The 6035-nt window shown below is 36.1% G+C and overlaps 1 long non-coding RNA gene across 1 annotated transcript; it reads left to right on the top strand.

Moving 5' to 3' along the window:
• The first annotated feature begins 603 nt into the window (after positions 1–603).
• On the top strand, positions 604–5806 carry LOC115920736. Its single transcript, XR_004062507.1, has 3 exons — positions 604–874; positions 1937–1939; positions 5797–5806. It is a non-coding gene; the product is annotated as an uncharacterized LOC115920736 (long non-coding RNA).
• The last annotated feature ends 229 nt before the right edge of the window (positions 5807–6035 follow it).

A 6035-nucleotide genomic window follows, 5' to 3' on the forward strand; every position in this document is an offset into this window, starting at 1 on the left:
CTCTTTTCCTTTCCCAATCTTTCCTCCCTTAGCTATTTATTCATCCACATCTCTCTTTATCAGAGGGCAGGGGATGCAAACATTAAGCATAGATATTAATTTTAAATGGGGTATGTTATATTAAAAGAGAAAAGTAAATGAGTCCCTTACATCAGTTATGTCTCTGATATCATATAATCTTGTCAAATATTTCATACATTATTTTGTAGATTGTCAATAATATCAATAATCATAGAGAAGACGTTTCTGGAAAATTAACAGTACTGAAACATTCACAACATGTATCAATATGCAGCCAGGGTGACATACACTACAAAAACAAACAAAAAATTGCACCATATAGAGCGACCAAAAACATAAAGATACAAAAGGAAGTACAAGAGTAAGATTACAAGCGCACTCTTTTATAAATACTAACTTGTAATATTTTCAATTTCCATGATTTTCCATTTTAACAATTGAATCTGAACGTGAAGCATGCCAAAGCAGAAAGATGGTATACTTCGACATTACACCATCTATTCATAATCTAATACCATAAATGGGGAAAACCCTGTTCTGAAAGTTGATAACGTCACAGTTAAAGGGAAAGTCCACCCCAGGATTTTCTTTAGCTGACGATATAGACCTAATAATACCATGAAGAATGATACAAGTCTCATTAAAATCCATGATCACATAACGAAGATATATCGACTTTTTGTATCGAAAATCAGCCGTCCGCCATATGCAATAGCGTTACATGGGCATGAAACGATCGCCAAAAAATAACCGATAGTATCGAAATTGTGACGTATGTTGCGAGCTGCCTTATTTCGCAGACATTCACTTTCGCTCGCGGTACACTGTTATCGCACTGACACGACGAATCATGGTCTTTTGCCAAGCAATAGGTTGCTATAATGACTCCTCTAGGACAAAGGGTAAAAGTTTTTACTCAATACCGGACCCCGTGAAAGAACGGGAAAGGTGTGCAAAATGGATTGCTGCGCTGAAATCGGCGAAATTCAAATTGAACAATTACCAATATAATAGAAATCATGTCGTTTGTAGCGACCACTTTGAACCACGGTGCTTCGAGCATGATCTGAAAGCGGAGCTATGCGGTACAAGACCTCGAAAAATCCTCAAAGATGATGCTATTCCTACCATTTTCATACATCGAGGACCGGTTAAGATGCGCACATCAAGTGAAAGAAGGATTTGTGGAAGACGTACTAAACAGGTTAGTTATATTAATTATCTTTCCGTTTTATAATTTCATTTTACCGGGCTTCAAGAATCAACCTCCCGCTGTATATTTATACTGTGCAGCACGCGCGGTTGTCGTCTGCTAGTACTAGCTGGTACCTTCCAATACTAGCGCTATAAGCTAGCTTCGCGAAGCGATGGGATGGTACCTAGATATATGTGTCAAACAGCGTTTCAATTTGATTCAAAATAATACTTGTGATCGTAGATTAAATGTACCTTCATGAATTTAATAATGTGAAATTCTCAAACTCACACGTAGCTAGCTAATGATAAACAAACTTTGATTATTGGACATTAATTGTAAGAAGCTATCTGGATTTTCCGTAGATACAGAAAGCCGAAAGTTGTTTACAAATGTACGATGCACGCACGTACGCGTGCGCATTTGACGACGAAACCAATTTAAAAATTACACGAGTTTTGTTTTGTAGACTCTTTTTAAAATTTATTGCAACAGTTTTGTGAACGTTAATAAATACAAGTTTATTTAATAATTATTTTTAAATTACATATAAGTTTAAAAGTGAAAAACAAAATGCTATTAAGCATCTTACAGATCAATATTCCTGTACAAATTCACCGACCAATCAGAATACAATAACGGCCAGCTCGCAAGATACGTCACACACACGGCGGGTCAATTCACAAAATGGCGATCCCCAGTGACGACGATCACAGGGAGAATGTGTATGTTTCAACTGTGATTCTACAGCTAAATCCTGTCTTTTCTAAAAAATAAATGAAATCATCTTACATGAAATTTTATGGAGATTTCGACAGTATAAAGAAATTTCTGGGGTGGACTATCCCTTTAAGTTCTACTCAGCCATTGATACTTGGGTATTTAATTTCAATTCAGGAAAGTTTGTACATGTATAAGAGAATTACCATCATTAGAAACGAATCCAAAATAATTGGAAACAAACCATGGACATAATGTAATTTATGGGGTCATGGTAATTTAGTTAACCTTTTCCAACCCAGGCAGCCCCATCATCTCTGATTCAGGTCCTTTCTTTATCATGTATATATATATATGTTCCTGTAATTGCTGTAATTTGCATATTACTCTGTATTGTTCTTGTATTTTGAAATGCCGAATAAATAATAATAATAATAATAATAATATGAGTAGAATTCACAAATGTGACAAAACTGTTATAAAATGTTAGCTTTATTTCATAATGGTCTTACAGGCAGTATAAGGTTATACTAATCTGAGGTGTACTGTACTGGCAGCAAAGTTGTAGAAGATTTGTGCTACTGCATATTGACATTTTCTCCCAAAGTACATGTAGCAATCACACACATGTATACATTACAGTGACCATGTTCTCCAAAAGTAAAAAGAATAATGATACATTTTACATAATGATATAATTGTCAACAACACAAATACATGTAAATAAAGATATAATTGCACAAGCCTTCGTAACTAATAATACACTGCATAGGAATTTATTATATTAAGTTCTAGGATATGTAATTTTTCTTTTACTTAATATGCTTCTCCTCTGATATAAATTTATTTTATGTAGAATAATATGAATTCTTATAATATGCTGGTAATCCTTCTAATACACTTCCACTATATAATTATAAAATGCATCATTATCGTATCCTATACTTAGGAAGGACCTTATCTATAATAATGTATATTTTGTACTGCTTCAATTTCTATGTTTATTATAGCTTCAAAACATACTTTAACATATCTTCACTAGTATGCATAAAGATAGGTAACATTTTACTCACATTAACACATATTGTAAAAAGAACAAACGTACATTTGAAATAAGCTCATTAGCACATAGATGATCCATTTCTTCATTTATATGGATTATGGAGCACACAGTGGAAGAAATAGACAAGAGGATATAGCAGACTGCATGTATACAGTTGAATACCATAATGCTGATAAATTCATAATTGTACTGAAATTGGTAACAGGCAAGATCAGTTCCTCGTAATTGTTTGTTTAAAATTACCGTAGCAAATACATGTTCATGTATGTACATTTGCCGATTCTTTAGATTACCTGTTCACTTCACCATGTGGCAAAAACACAATGTTTCAAAATTGTCCATGTTTCAGTGCAGCTCTAAATATTCCAATCTTGTAATATTTCAAAGAAAATAGAACACATTTCCAACTTCTAACAAATAAAGCACAGATCAGATGCCAAAAAGGATTCCCTTCCGTGTTCTGTTATTCTTCTTGAATACATGGTATATGGTATGCTGCATGATCCAACATCGAACTACGAATTTCAATATTTCACCTGACACTGCATGTAAAACACATATTCAAAGTAATATAGAGTATTGGAAATCACTTCTTTTTTTTCTACTTGTACATAAACCTGCGTGGGCAGACCGAAAAGAAAAGAAAACAAATTGAATTTTCCTCTGGAGTACTCGTATATCTGAGAAATCAAAATTTAAAGAGAAAGTTGAGTTCTGGGAAGAGGTAAAAAATAATTTGTGAGCATTATCATTGTTAAAATGCAAGCGTGGAAGAACATCAGATTAAACATGTTTTTTGAAAGGCATGGCTCTTCAAATGCCTTCATATTCTAAATATGACATGAAACATCGTAAAAATCGGGGGTAGGTTTTTATCGCCATGTGCTCGTGTAGTCCCATATACATCATTCTGTGTACAGTGCTTGTAACTTTGCCAAGATTTGGCCAAATTTCTTATCATTTTGATGATTCCAGAACCTTGCAATACACACGAATACATATATACTAGATGATCAACCTTTTCTGGCAGATTCCACAACGTTTCTTTCACAATGCAATCACATGACCAGAACTCAACTTTATCTTTAAGTGTTATTTTTTGTTGTCAACATTTTCCATCACAAAATATGTCATGACTACTTTTCTAATTTAGAGTATCTATAATACTTGAACCTTGAAGTTATAATCCCTCTCAGCATCTCTTGTAGATGAATGACCTAAAGAATTTGAAAACTAAAACTTGTTATGGGTTCAATGTTAGTCTAGAATCTGGCTTGTTCCTATTTCATATCTCTATTATATTCCCAAATGTAGATAGCGTTATCAACAAACTCGTACGCCCAGCCTAAGAACAACATAAAAATTCTGGTATCACATCATTTTCGGCTTGCGGGAAGTAGGGGGAGATCGTGCAGTGGTGGAGATTATTAAAAATTAAATCAGCCAGATTGTTGACTAGTTTCATGTCAGCGACTGGTGAGAAGATACTACTTGATGCACCTGCATGTGTTTGCATAGAATAGGGCCCACATCAAACTTAAGTGTACTTGGGTTCCCTTGGGTATTATGATTTTCTTTATTTCATGTTAAATACTCCCTATCCCATAGAATGCCAGATTAAAACAAATTCAGCTTGATTTTATGCATTCTACATGCACACAAATTATTTTCTAGGTAATTAGAACACTTTGAAATCATCAACTTGTCAGTTATCTCCATCATTTCAGTTCAAGTTTTTGTCAAGGACAAATAGTCCAAACAATTACTGTTGTTCAACTGTGGCCATGACCTGTATAAGTATGTGGAGCATGTCAGAATCATGATACATTTAAGTGACAATGGTGAATTTGTATCTGAAAGCTCCCGCCAACGATGTAGAAGGCTCCCGGTTTATGAAAAAACTCCCGTCAAACCGTACCGTATACCCCCCCCCCCCAAAAAAAGTGCTCTTCGTAATATTCATTTTTGAAATAACTAATAAAAACAATGTTAAAGATAATTATATAAAGACAACAACATAGTAAGGAATCAATGACACATGTACGGTGTTAGTCGTAGAAGCACCCCCCCCCCCCCCCATTGTGCCTACCATATGGGTGTCTTTTTATTCCTTCATTAAAAATCAAAAATATCATATCACAGGAGATCAAAAATGTATAGATTTCTAACCATGCATAGAGCTACTGGAAACACGGAACCAATCAACCCTTCCTGCGATTAAAGATGGTGTAAAGGGGGAGGGAGAAAGAGGTAATGTGAAGAGAAGGTAATAGACCCCTTACATACCGTCCTCTTCGCATGTGATGCACCTTGTAAGCACCCCTAACCCCCCCCCCCCCGCGAAGCTAGGATCTTAATTTAGGGGGGGGGGTAGTGAGCAAGCGCGCTCCCTAGGGGTAGGTGAAGGGCCTCCCGCGCGAAGGGCGAAAGCGTAGACGTTTCATTGAATTATTATAGTAGGAAGTAGACGATTCGTTGTACCGTTCGCGACTCTTAACCCTAATTGTCTGAATACAGCTCGATCCCCCCCCCCCTGTCGCGCGAAGCGCGGAAGCTTTGACGTTTCCTTAAACTATTGGAGAAAGAAGACGATGCGTTGTACCGTTCTCGACTTAATCCTTGTCTGAATGAAGTCCCCCCCCCCCCCCCTCCCGCGCAAAGCGAGGAAGCTTTGGCGTCTCATAAAAATATTAGAGAAAAAAGACGATTCGTTATCCCGTTCTTGACTCTTAATCCTTGTTTGAACTTAGTTTCCCCGAAAATTTTAAACCTCTGATTTCTTTAGTTGATATTGTAGGAAAGTGAAACCTCGAGAAAATACATGTATTATAGTTGGAGTCTCTCTTGAAGCCGTCACTGCGGATGAAAAGTCACATTTCATTTAAAGGAAAAAAAAAACTTGTCGGCCGACCGACATTATACATGTCACCGACTTAAAACTTCTGCATTGATATAGTACACGAGGATCGAGCAAGAATACCGACACAGCAAGTCGTTTTTCTGACAGACATTCAAGGAGATTCATATGGATTGCCT

The sequence above is a fragment of the Strongylocentrotus purpuratus genome, unplaced genomic scaffold, assembly GCF_000002235.5.
Source record: "Strongylocentrotus purpuratus isolate Spur 01 unplaced genomic scaffold, Spur_5.0 spur5_scaffold_9, whole genome shotgun sequence".
In the NCBI taxonomy this organism is placed as follows: Eukaryota; Metazoa; Echinodermata; class Echinoidea; order Camarodonta; family Strongylocentrotidae; genus Strongylocentrotus; species Strongylocentrotus purpuratus.